General features: G+C 40.1%; 1 protein-coding gene and 1 pseudogene across 8 annotated transcripts in view; one reads left to right on the forward strand and one right to left on the reverse strand.

Moving 5' to 3' along the window:
* The window catches only part of LOC123011545, a 62408-nt gene that overhangs the window by 5342 nt on the left and 43945 nt on the right, over positions 1–13121 (forward strand). The window lies entirely within an intron of this gene.
* Positions 9307–12549, reverse strand: LOC123011918 (annotated as a pseudogene).

Below are 13121 nucleotides of genomic sequence, written 5' to 3' on the forward strand. Positions count from 1 at the left end.
TAAGAGACGAATAAGCTTTTCGCACTTAAAATGCAGTATTGCTCACAAATCTAATTTCTTCGTCAAGGATTAGACCCAAACATTTGATTTGACTAATCATATTTAACGTGTGGTTATTTATTTTAACTTTAAATGTATTTTTAACTAGCTGTAACTCTTTTTTGGGGCAAAACATATAACTTTGTATTTGTTTGGATTTAGTTTAAGTTTATGTCCTTCGCTAAATTTGAAAATTGAGTTTAAATCGGCATTTAAGTTATTGCAGGCATTGTTTATGTTTGATAATTTAAAAGATAAAGATACTGGAGTATCATCTGCAAAACCAGTTACTCTTGAATATTTTGCAACTGTAAAAATATCAAAGGTATAAAGTAAAAATAATAAAGGTCCTAGCACAGAGCCTTGTAGCACTCCACTTGATACCGCTTTACTGTCAGAGAAAACTAAATAGGACTTGAAGAATTTGAGTGTAACATCATTGAAACCACGAAAAGACAACTTAGCACATAGGAGACAATAGTGTCGAATGCCCCAACATCAAAATTTTCATAAAAATTAGTTTTACTTAGCGAAAATCTAAGCTAACAACCGGAAAAGTTCACTTGTTGGCAACGTATCCAACTATGTCGCAATATGTTGAAAATTTAAAAGTTTAAACAAATATATGATAGGTGGCACTGTTCCTACCATTTTATCAAGGCCATCTGAATCAAAAAGCTGCGCTTATAAGGCCGTTTCATTCTCCATGATAACTGTTTCTGGAGAGTGGCCATAAAAACAAAAAATTCAGAACCTTATTGTGCGCCCTCGGTGGCCGATTAACGAATAAACATTGGCGGCAATTTAAAACAATGCCCTTCAATTTTACAAAATAATGGTATAAAATGGTAAAAACCGTGTTTCATTTGTGGGGCAAAAAATGTTCGATTATTTGAAATTCTGAGCAATATGCAACAAAGGCAAAAATGGTGCGAAACTTTTGAAACGTTTTGCGGTAAGCAAATTTATGCAGACAATGATAAGGACAACCTTTTACTTTGTTTTTGTAATTTTAAAGACACTACAAAAATTACGGATTACTCAACAAACAAACCACTTTGCAGAAAAATATTGAAGTTATAAATTGTTCTAACCTACCTCGTGTTATGATTTCATGTTTTATTGTAATTCCAGAATGTACCTAAAATAAGCTCGGATCTTGGATATTTTATAACATTCATGTTTTAATTGATGTTTTAAGCACTTAACCTAAAAATAAAAAGTCTAAAAACTCTCGATCGACTGCGATGGAAATCGGTAGATGGAGCGCAATAAGGTACTGACGCCCGAAATGTCACAGAAACAAAGTTTATATGGAAAAATCGAAAATTGAAACGGCCTTATAAGCGTAGCTTGTTGATTCAGATGGCCTTGCATTTTATCAAGGTAGTACATAGACATTTGAAATCAATGTAACCGTACGGTCACAATATCCTTACAGGGTTAAGTCGCTCTTCTAGTATTACGCATATACCTGGACCTCTAATACCCAACCAACCCCATATATTTACTGAAAAATGACCACTTCGGTTTACTTTTCTAGTGTATCGTGGATTATATCTAGATCCTACTGGTCTGTACACACGAACACATCCGTTATAGTAGGATTTAAAAGTTTTCTCGTCGGAGAAGATGACACTTTCCCACATTTCCAACATTTTGATTCAAATATTCTTGCGCAAACTGACATCTTCTTTGTTTGCAGCACAGTGACTTCTTAGCTCGGTGTCTCTAATTCTTCGACGAGCGGTTTCAATTGATGCTTGAAAATTTGTTGCCTCTTTTGCAGATATTGCGGTCTTAAAAGGATTTTCTCTGAGAAAATCAACCAGCAAATTATTTTCTGCTGGCGTAGTAATTTTATGGCGTCCAGAACCGGGTTTTCTTATAATACGCCCAAACTCCTCAATTTTTCGTTTAACCAACAAAACTGTACTTTTGCTAATATTTAATTCATTGGCAATTTGACGAATGCTTCGTGCATCTCGCAAATGAACCGTTATTATTGCTTTTTGTGTTTATGTAAGACGCGGCATGACGTTTTGGATTTGTATTTTTACAAACTGTCACCTTGCTAATTAATTATGTTCCTTCAAGCCAGATTTAAACAATTAAAATTTTGCTGTACCAGTATATTTTGACCGCGATGGTACATGCACAATCCACTATTGGACATCTCAAAAAGTGTACCTACTCTTCTAACACATTATTGAATTACTATTCACCAAGTATACCCATACAGCGTGGCCCACGTATGACTACGACCCTGACGAGCCTTAAAATGCAACCAAATATACAGTTTCCAATAATAACTAGATTCTATAAAATTATTAGTGGTAATTTTGGATATCCCTTGATCACGATCGTAAAATAGACAGGTCTGGAAACTCGTGTTTCAAAATTGAAATAAAAAATGTGGATCTCAGTAGGTTTTGAGGGTAACTATACCCGTGGTGCCTCTATCGGACACTACGTTAATTACTGCGTATTTATGAACGAAAAATGACGTCGCCGCGCGTAAATAATGTCAAATATGAAATTAGCGCTGTCATTTGTTAGGTTACTGTGGGCTTGTCAAAATTGTGCAAAAACAAAAAGTGCAAAAAACAACTTAACAGGCGCCACATATAAAGTACAATATGTTTAATAAAAGTGGCAAGTAAGTGCCGTTTCATTTATTTAGTCCTCGAGGAGGTTTTTGGTTTGGTTTTACACTTGATGAAAGGAAAAAAATCCTTTAACTTTTAAACAAATCTGCATCTTTTAGAATAACGTTCATGCTATCGAGTCAATCCTTAGCATTTATTAGTTGCCACCTTATCGTCTAGTAGAAAAAAAAAGAGTAGAAACCATTGCTGTTATTGATATTTACCCAAGATGATACCTATGATGATAATAATGCAAGACCTTTAAAAAAAACGTGGAAAAGAAGAGTTATTGAAGAAATAAAACAACAAATAAATAATGTTATAGTAAGTAACTTTTATACATACGTTATTTTTTAGTTATACAATTCTTAACAAATAATGTAGCGATCAAGGTTGGTGCAAAATTTAGAATAGAAGGATTTTGTAAAGACAATCTTCCAAGATTTATAAAAATGATGTTTTTTACTTGGTCAGAACCCACTTCGTGTACAGTAAGATTTTTTGAAGTCACAATAACGACAATTTCAGGGTCTATTTTTGTGGTGAGCGAGCACTTTGTAAACAGAATAAAGAAGAACAAAAACACGATTAGCCCGTCACACCAAATTTTTATTTAAAACACAACGCGTTTCAACCACAAAGTGGCCAGAGTAAAGAAATAAATAATTTTTTAAAAACTTGATACATTTGTGAACTCATTTATCTATAGGACTTTAAAGACAAAATATTACTTCAAAGACTTAGAAATATGTCAAAACTCAAAACCCTAGTCGATTAAATGCTTCAATGTTAAATGTTTTAATGTTTTCTCTCTAATTTTGTATCTTTTTTCTCAAAATGTAATTGACAGCTTCTGTCTTTTCTTTGCAGTACAGTATTTAGAGTTTCATCCCTTGCCCTTGGGTTCAATTTTTCTTTCACCCTCAAAAAAATTGTTTACTTCTTCATTTTGTCGTGCAATGGAAAACAGCACAAATTCTGGGCATCTGCAGAAATTTTTTTGTGTAAAYAAGATATAAAAACCAAATATATTTACCTTTTTGATTGCCAAAAACATTGAACGACAAATTCAAAACCAARAAATATTTTTTAATATTTAATTTAGATAAAAAATCAAGTTACACAGAACRAAAGAAAACAAGATATTAACCAAGMAAACATGAAGTATAAATCAAAGAAAACCATCCTAAAACACCGAAAAACTGTGCACAAGCGGCAAAAATATTTAGAAACGGTGGAATAGAGAAAAATTTGCTTTTTAGTTTTGAAGGCGCCACGGGTATAGTTGCCCTGCATAACCACCTGCGATTCAAAAAAAATAATTCAATTTCAAACGTATTTATGAATGGAGTTTCCAGACCTGTCTATTTTACGATCGTGCCCTTGATTCTCCAAAATGCCAAAAAGTATATCGACGTCTGTCAAATTTTACGAACATTTTGTAAAAATTACTCATTTGCGATAAAAAATAAATGATTTTGAAACTGCTACATCGGCTAAAGGAACAAAAGCATTTATATTTTTCAGCAAAACAAGGAAACGTAAATATAACTGTTGAACAAACTTAAAACTATCGTAACAAATGTTCGAAATGATGACCATCATTTCGCAAGCATGTTTGAACTCGAGTTATGAATGACCGGCGTACTCTTGCTAAAATATCTGGAGTTACTTCAGCACAAGCGGCACGAATTCTWTTTTTTWWWWYTYYYCYRTSTCKMSAMARRGWGYGMKAWAAWYTKTYTYTWWMASWKYYCCMYAWAAAAAAAATCCAACGGAGTCATGTCAGGACTTCGAGGTGGCCAGTTGTAAATGCTTCCTCTTCCAATCCACTTTCTCGGATATGTTTCGTCTAGGTACTGTCGCACGTTTCGTGCATAATGTGGAGGAGCACCGTCTTCCTGAAACCACATATCTCTTCTAATTTGTAAAGGAATATCTTCCAGTAACAATGCTAATGTGTTTTGTAAAAAATGAAGATATCGTTCTCCAGTCAATGTTCCATCAAATAAGTACGGTCCAACAACGTAGTCGTCCACTATACCACACCAGACGTTTACTGAAATAACTTCTTGTGTTTGTCTGATCCAATGTGGATTTTCTAAAGCATAGTAATGACAGTTATGTCTGTTGACAGAGCCATTATTGGAGAACTTTGCCTCATCGCTGAACAGTACTTTGTTTAAAAAAATTTCATTTTCATTAATTTTAGCCAGGATAAAATTGCAAAATTGAACTCTTCGAGGATAATCTGTTTCTTTTAAACCTTGCACTAACATCACATGGTATGGATGAAACTTGTTTTCTTTTAAAATTCGCTGGACTGATGTACGGCTAATCCCGGTTTGTCGAGAAATCTGCCTTTGACCAACATGTGGATCATCGCCGATTATTTCCAGAACCTGTATTTCATTTTCGACCGTCGTAACTGTGCGGGGTCTGTTCCTTTTTCGTTTTGGCCAGTTTTCTCTTAATTCTTTTTCAAGCCCTTTAAAAATCTTGTCCGTCGGATGTCGTCTATGTGGAAAACGTTGACTGTATAAAACTGAGGCTTGCAGACCATTTTTGCGGCATTTATCATAAATTAACAGCATATCGACTTTTTCGTCGTTAGAATACATATTTGTTTGCACAATGAAAAAAGTGACAACTCTTGACAAGTTCGTTGAATAAAAWCCAGAGTTGTCCAAACTAGATGTTTGAAAATGATAGTTTTTTGTATCTAGTTTCTCATGAAACTTGTATATTTGGTTGCATTTTACGCTCGTCAGGGTCGTAGTCTTACGTGGGCCACGCTGTATAATCAAGATTTTTTTTTGGAGAGGGGAAATGCATTTACGCATACCAGTCTGGTCAAACCAGACTGATTATGTGGGACTCGCTAAAAGGCCATACCCACTAAAACTCCTCGCGTTCACCTAAGGGATAAGAAGTCGTTGACCCTTATTCCCTGAACGGATGATGGGCGGTCACGCAAGGTAGCGTCGCACCAGGAAGGAAGAAGACGTTTCGGTGGGATTCCCCTCCGAAGTGGTGACCATTTGATGGAATCTGAAACAGGGCTGCGCCAGGTAAATGTAGCGCTAACATTAGAGACTTACCGGATGGAGAAGTCTGACTAGAGATGACATCTTTGCCTWCAAGAGGGCCATTYTTGGCCTCTTGCATCTGGATGGACCATTTTCGTCGTAGTCCACGGCTTCCCGGACCAACGGGTTCGGATGTGTTTCCGCCTTTGCGAAGGTGCGCTGAGCGATGTCGTGAAGAAATTCCTCCATGGATGGCATCTTGGCTTCCCGGTGCAATTGGTTGTTTCGAACAAACCACGGTGCGTCGAATGTCATGCGGAGAAATTTGTTTTGGAAAGTTTGTAACTTCTGCATCCGAGTTTACAGGGCGCGAACGCCCAAGCTGCAGAGGCATAGGTTACGATTGGACGGATAACTGATCTGTACAACAGAAGCTTGTTGTCGATTGACAACTTGCTTCGCCGGCATACGAGCGATCGAAGTAAACCAGAGGACATCTTACCCTTCGCAATAGCGTAGTCAAGATGGGGGCCAAAGGTTAACTTTTTGTCCAAAATGACTCCGAGATATTTTACCTGGTCGCACCAAGGAATATTCTCGTTGAACATTTGAACAGATYCAACGGGGCTGATTCTACGTCGTGCCACTAAAAGCGCTTTGCTTTTCTCGGGATTGACGTTGACGCAACCTGCAGGTAGCGGGTGGCCATGTGCGGTTGCTTCGATCTGGTGAGAATTGCGGTGTCGTCGGCGTATATTGCCAGTGTCGTATGATCAGTTTTTGGGATGTCGTGGGTAAAGATGGAGTAAAGGAGGGGTGAAAGAACGGAGTCCTGGGGGACCCCGGCCTCGCAAGTCCTGGGGCTCTGAAAGAGAGTTAGAAATTCTCACCTGGAAACGTCGTCCGCTGAGAAACGATCTGATCATTTGCACCATTGCAAGCGGTATGCCTGTTTGACAGAGCTTGTAAACAAGTCCGTCATGCCAGACCGCATCGAATGCTTTAGCAACGKCAAGAAACACAGCAGCAGTAACTTGCTTACGCTCGATACTGATGGAAGCGTGTTCTACGACTCGTAGTAGCTGATCAGTSGTTGAGTGTTKCGACCGGAAGCCGAATTGCTCGTCAGGGATGATGTGGCGCTCCTGTGTGAGTTTCTGAAGGCGGAAATGGATGCCACGTTCTGCGACCTTGCCCACAGCCGACAGCAAGCTGATTGGCCTGTGGTTCTGGGGGAAACTTTGGGTCCTTTCCCGGTTTCGGGATGAAGATGACCGTGGCGATTTTCCAGCGCTGTGGAAAATATCTTAAACTGAGCACAGCATTAAAAATAACTGTCAGTTCGACGATGACTTTCAGCGGGAGGTTCTTCAGAGCCCTGTTGCTGATTTCGCCTGGTCCTGATGCCTTCTGTTTTTTCAGTTTCCGAATCACTCCGGAAACTTCCTCGGGGGTTGACGGGGTCAGGGGCACTTCCGGGTCTTCGGCGGCGATGGCCTCCACGTGGTTCTGGATCGCTTCAACGTGGTCCAGGTCCACGTTTGCGAGATTGAGAGAGCATTGGCTGCTCAAACTTCACGCAAACGCTTCAGCTTTCTCCTCGTCTGTGAAAACGATTCCGTTCTCACCGTGGATTGGTGGAAGCGGTTTTCGGTCGGATCTCAGCGCCTTGGACATCCTCCAAACAGAGTTGTATTCGGCTGTGAGTGATTGAAGTTTGGCTTCCCATCTCTCGTTTCTGAAATCAGAAAGTGATTTTCTCACCTCCCATTTCAACCGGTTGGCTTCTGTGCGGTCCACTGCGAGACCACTGCGTAGAGCAATGCGCCTGGCTCGCCTCTTCGCCCTGATGAGTTCCTTGATCTCCCGCGGAATCTCCAGTCTTGGGGCCGGAATCTGCCGATCCCTGGTGGCGGTGGAAATGGCCTCCCGGATCTTCGTTTCGAAGATTTGGACTGCCTCGTCGATTTCATCAGTGGACGTGATGGGTGGGATTGTTCCGAAGTTGGTCACCAGGTGCTTGGTGAATTTCCTCCAATCCACTGAGGTATAACGACGAATATCCGGGACATTGGCCTCGTTCCCGATATGCATAAAAAAAAGGTGCCCGAGAGCACGTTTATTCATAAACATTCGCCAAATTGAGCGAAGAGACTGTTACAATTTCATTAATATGTCTTAAGTTTCACATTAATTTTTCAAGACTAAGATCTACAATTTTCCAGAAGAACTGGCGTCAAAATTCCGTCCCTGCTCGTGTGCGAGATGCATGCGTTAAAAAAGCGTTTTTCAAAGTTTTCCCAAACCTAAAGACTATGTTTTCGGTTTGACAAAAGAAATGGAGGGCCGGTTTTGAAAAAGTTTGAGAAACTGCGGTTTTTCGTTGACGGGAGCATTTCAATGGTGGTGAGTTTAAACATATCCTTGAGGGCATCCCTTGGTGCAGAGTTTTCAGATGGAGACGTCTCCTTGTGTAAATACCACATGCGATCCGTCAGATAGCTTTTGATTAAGGCCGTCAATTTCAGTGTCGTATCTCGATTTTTCAGAGTTCTGATCAGTGATGGCCACCACAAATTATCGAATGCGCCTTTTATGTCGAAGAAAATTGWCGCCACATATTTGGCCTCGGAGTCTCGAATGGTTGAGACGAGTGAGTGCAGTGCATCACTCGTCGAACGTCCCTTGACAAATCCAAATTGGCGTTGAAAATGTAACGGCGACAATTCTTCCTCCAGCTTTCTCCTGATGGTTTTCTCGAAGATTTTACCATGTTCCGGAAGCAGCGTGATCGGGCGATAATTCTTAATATTGGCGTGGCTGGCTTTTGGGTCCTTTAGCAAAACTACAAGGTTGCCCTTTTTTCAGGTAGTCGGAAAGTAGTTGTGACTCCAACAAGCGTTGTAAATTCGGGTRATAAACGGCGTTATTTTGGGGTGCAATCTTTTAAGGATTTTTCCTTTTAAGTTGTCGAGGCCCGGGGCTTTTTTGTTTTGAATTTGCGACACGAAATCGTTAACTTCCTCCTCGGTGATTGCAACGTCGTTTCCCACTTCCGCAGTGGTTGCTGGGTAGTCCGCTTGAATGACGCGTTGCTCATGGGTGTTGATGTCGAGGTCGTCGTCCGGAAGTAAATTCGTGATGAGAAATTCCATGGTTGATTGRAAATCCCTGGTTATGTTGTCGTCCTCATCGGTTTGAAAAGATTGCAAAATTCCATGAGTTTTGAATTTTTYAGAGGCCAATTTGTAGACAACTCCCCAGGGGTTCCTTGCCAGGTCATTCTCGGCGAATTCCAACCAGCATTTCCGTCTCCGTTTCTCTACTTTCTCTTTGAAAGTTTGCTTGGCCCTGGTCATTTCCGCGAAAAGATGGTCGGAATATTCTCGAAATCTTTTGCGATAAAACAAGGATTTTTTCGCGAGATAGATTTTTCTGAATCTGTYCAATTCCTCGTTCCACCAATCAGGCCTCCCCACAAAATTCTTGCGTTTCTTCCCATGTTTGAGAAAAATTTGCGCAAGGCCGTTGTATAAACCCTTCGTAGCATTTTCGATTTCCCGAGTGGAGTCGATCGTCGAAAACTTTTCATCCAATCGGTTCATCAGGTCGTCGATACGCGGCTGAAGGATTTCTTCTTTAATGGARTTCAGGTCCAATCTGAAATTYGAACARGGTGTAGTATGGTCTGTGTGAACAAGATTTTTRTTAATTTTGAAGCTAATTAAGTTGTGATCTGACGATGTTGCGTTTTCAACTTTCCAATTTGAAATTTCAAGAAGTGGATCGTTTGAAAYGATTGTCAGATCAATATTTGATTCGCCGTTCACTGTTTGAAAAGTTGGTAAATCACTTGGTTGATTGGCTAAATTTAAATTATAATTAACTAAAAATTCYTCAACAATTTGTGATTTCCTATCGTTAATTCTGTCAAACCATAGTTGCGACCTTGAGTTAAAATCTCCACAAATTACTAATCGGTTTCCTGCTATAAATTCCAGAACTCTATGCAGGTGTTCAAAAATTGGCACCGGACTTTCACTTGGAGGCAGGTAAACGCTCAAACAATAAATTTGTACATTCTTCACAGAAATAGAAAGTAATKTTAGGAATTTATTTGAAAGTTGAAGATAAAATAAAGGATTCAAACTAGGGTCAAAACACAGAATTGCCGTCTGGAATTTTGGATCGTTAGTTGCAAAGCAACTAATTGCGGTAGAGATTGGTAGTTGACTCGTGGTCATTTCCGGCACAGTACCCGCATTGTTTTTCAGACTGACAAAATTTCGAAACRTGACCGAATTTTTGGCATTTGAAACATCGCGTGACCCTTAGATAATCCCTAATATGCAATTATTTCCAACTAATATACATTCTACTGCCTGATTTAATGAAATAATTACGAGCGGCAGGGTGTATTTCAACTACCCAAATATAATTTTTGGCCTCCTTGTTTCCTACTTTGAACGCTGTTTTTACAAATTTTTTGGGGACACTATCGGGCAAATTTTCTTGGCTTAAAATTCCGGAAATTAACTGATCAGTTTCCAGTTCTTTGGGAACGTCAAAAATTTGAATTTTTTGCTAAACTTTGTTTATTCTTTCTGCACATAAGTTAAGTGATTTCAAAACGGAATTTTCTGTCAAATTCAAAATTGACGGGCAGTTTTATTCAACAAGAATTGCGTTATTTCTAATGGCACAATTTCATTTACTTTTATGCCAAAATCTTTAAGAGATTTTGATATCAAAATTTTACGTGTTTCCTCGGATGATTTAATGTTTTTCAAGCTATCATTGGGCTTAATGACGACTTTATAACTTGCTTGGGGAAGCTTGGCAGGTGAAATTTCTGATGATTTTTCTGGCAAGTTACTTTTTAAGATTGACTGTATCGTGGGCCGATAGGTGATGCATTTTCATTTGAATTTAAGTTTAGGTTACTAACTTTGTTATCAATTTCTCTACAATTTTGGCAATTTTTGTCTCCAAGTCATTATCCAAATTAGGTTTTGTGAAAATTTAATAAGATGTTTCGTAATCCAGCTTGAATGTTGGTTATGGCCGTTTGGTACGTCTGTTTTTCTCGAACACAATCTTTACTTTTAATGACAAATGAGTCTAATATAAACTACGCACAAATGAATATTCTAAAAAATTATGATATTTAAGTATGTAACTTAGTTTCTTCAAAATCATTTCATTCATTGATCTTTATGTAGCTTATCTAGAAGATAAAAACCAAATAAGTCCTTTTTCTCTTGGTAAGATTAGGAGATGAAAGAAAAAGCTCCAATGTTGATATTGTGTTTTCTTAAAATTTTCATTTTTTTGTTGTTGTATCCACTTGTTCGTATCAGTTTACGGTTAAATGATGTAACGGCACCATCTTCCAGCTAATCTTCGCGAAATTATTGTGCGAATGCACAATCAGGGTCACCGATAAGTTGACATTGCTCAAACTATTGGAGTATCCCAAAGTGTGGTCTCCCGCACCCTTTCACGTTTTCGGGAAACAGGATCTACTGCTAGGCGACCTGGTAGTGGATCCCAACGTATTACAACCCCTAGAGAAGACCGTAACATGGTCATAGAAGCGAGACGCAACCCCTTTTCGACTGCGCGTCAGATTCAAAATCAATTACAAAATGTCCGGAGACGGCCCATTTCCCTTCAAACAGTTCGAAACCGCTTATGGGAAGTTGGACTGTCATCCTATGCTCCTTTAAGAAGACCAGCCGCAACAGCACGTCACTGGCGGTTACGAAGAGCATGGTGTAGCGAGCGGCTGACGGAGCATACAAACTGGCAAGCTGTCATGTTCACTGACGAATCTCGTTTCTGTCTGTATAGCGACAGCAGACGACAAAGAAGAGTCTATAGAGAGCCAGGAATGCGCACCATGCCACAATTTGTGCAGCCTATCCATAGGTTTGGAGGCGGTGGTGTTATGGTCTGGGCTGGCATTTATTCTGGAGGCCGTACAAACCTACAGATCATTGATGGGAACCTTACAGGAGTGCGGTACGTTCAGGAAATTGTTGAGGAGTAGGTGTTACCCACAAGGGACTTGATTGGAGAAGAATTTCGCTTTCTTGACGACAATGCACCCCCACATAGAGCTCAAATTGTGCATCAGTTTTTGGAAAACCATCAAATTTCACATTTGCCTTTACCACCAATGTCACCAGACCTTAACCCAATTGAGCATATGTGGGATGCATTGCAAAGAAGGCTTTCCGATCACTATCCACAACCCTTAAACCTCCAAGAACTACGAGAAGTGCTACCGCCCCTTTGGAACGCAATCCCTTATGAAATTTCAGAAAACATCGTTAACATTATGCAAGAAAGGTGTCGGCAAGTCGTTGCTAACCGTGGACATTATACGCGCTATTAAAAGTGATTTTAACGAAAACTGCATAAACAGGGAAGAAGGATTTTATTTTTTTTAAGCATTCTTATTGTTTTTTTTAATACAAAATTATTTCTGATTTGTAATGTTTGACACCAGTTTGTTATTTAAACACAAATCTAGCCTTATTTATAATTAAAAGTTCAAATTATTGCAATATCCTTATTCATTTGTGCGTAGTGCACACCTTGGTCTCGTGGGCTTCGCCACACTTAACGCAACGGTGTTCTGCCGTGCAGTTCTTTTGTGCGTGATGGAATCGCTGGCAGCGGTGGCACTGGGCTGCTTTGCTCGATTTTCTCGTCTTTTCAGCCTTGACTACCAAGCCGCAGACTGTCTTGACCTTCCAGATGTTCTTCGCCTGGTTGAGTGGTGACTCAACGAGCTCCAACGGGAGTTGGCGCTTTCCGGCGTGCATCCGGTGCACGTGAAGAGGGTTGAAGCCCTACCTCTTCAAGTCCTCGGTGACTTCCGTGACGGAAACCACGGGCGGGATTCCCCGCAGGACAACCCTCTTCTTCTTCCTTCTCCTCTTCTTCTTTTCGGCGATGTTTTCATCGTCCGAAACAGGCGGGGATTCGATTTCTTCCTCCGACAGGCTCGAAAACCTGTTTTCGGTGGAAATCTCTAGGGGGCTGTGGGATGGGGCTGGCCGCTTCTTTCCAATTTTGGCTGGGCTGAAGCGCTCCGTCTCCATTTCGCTGTCCTCCGATGGGGGGCGTGGGGTGATGGTCCCTGATGACCTTGTTGATTGAGAAGTTGTCTCCGAAAAGACAGCTTCCTCGATGCGTTGCAGCCTCTCCGTGATGGGGGCCAAAGCCTACTTCATGACGGCCACAACGTCGGCGAGTGTTGCGTATGTGTCACTCATTTTTTCAATTTGTTAAGAGAGAACTTTCCCTTCCTCTAACGTGTCGAAACAAGCTTCGAAGTCGGTGAAAGTTTGTGAAACTTTTCAATTCGCAATGCTGTTCGTGTTAAAAAACACGT

The sequence above is a fragment of the Tribolium madens genome, unplaced genomic scaffold (genome assembly GCF_015345945.1).
Source record: "Tribolium madens isolate multiple individuals breed KSU strain unplaced genomic scaffold, Tmad_KSU_1.1 Scaffold_91;HRSCAF=231;Tcas5.2_LG7, whole genome shotgun sequence".
NCBI classification, from domain to species: Eukaryota; Metazoa; Arthropoda; class Insecta; order Coleoptera; family Tenebrionidae; genus Tribolium; species Tribolium madens.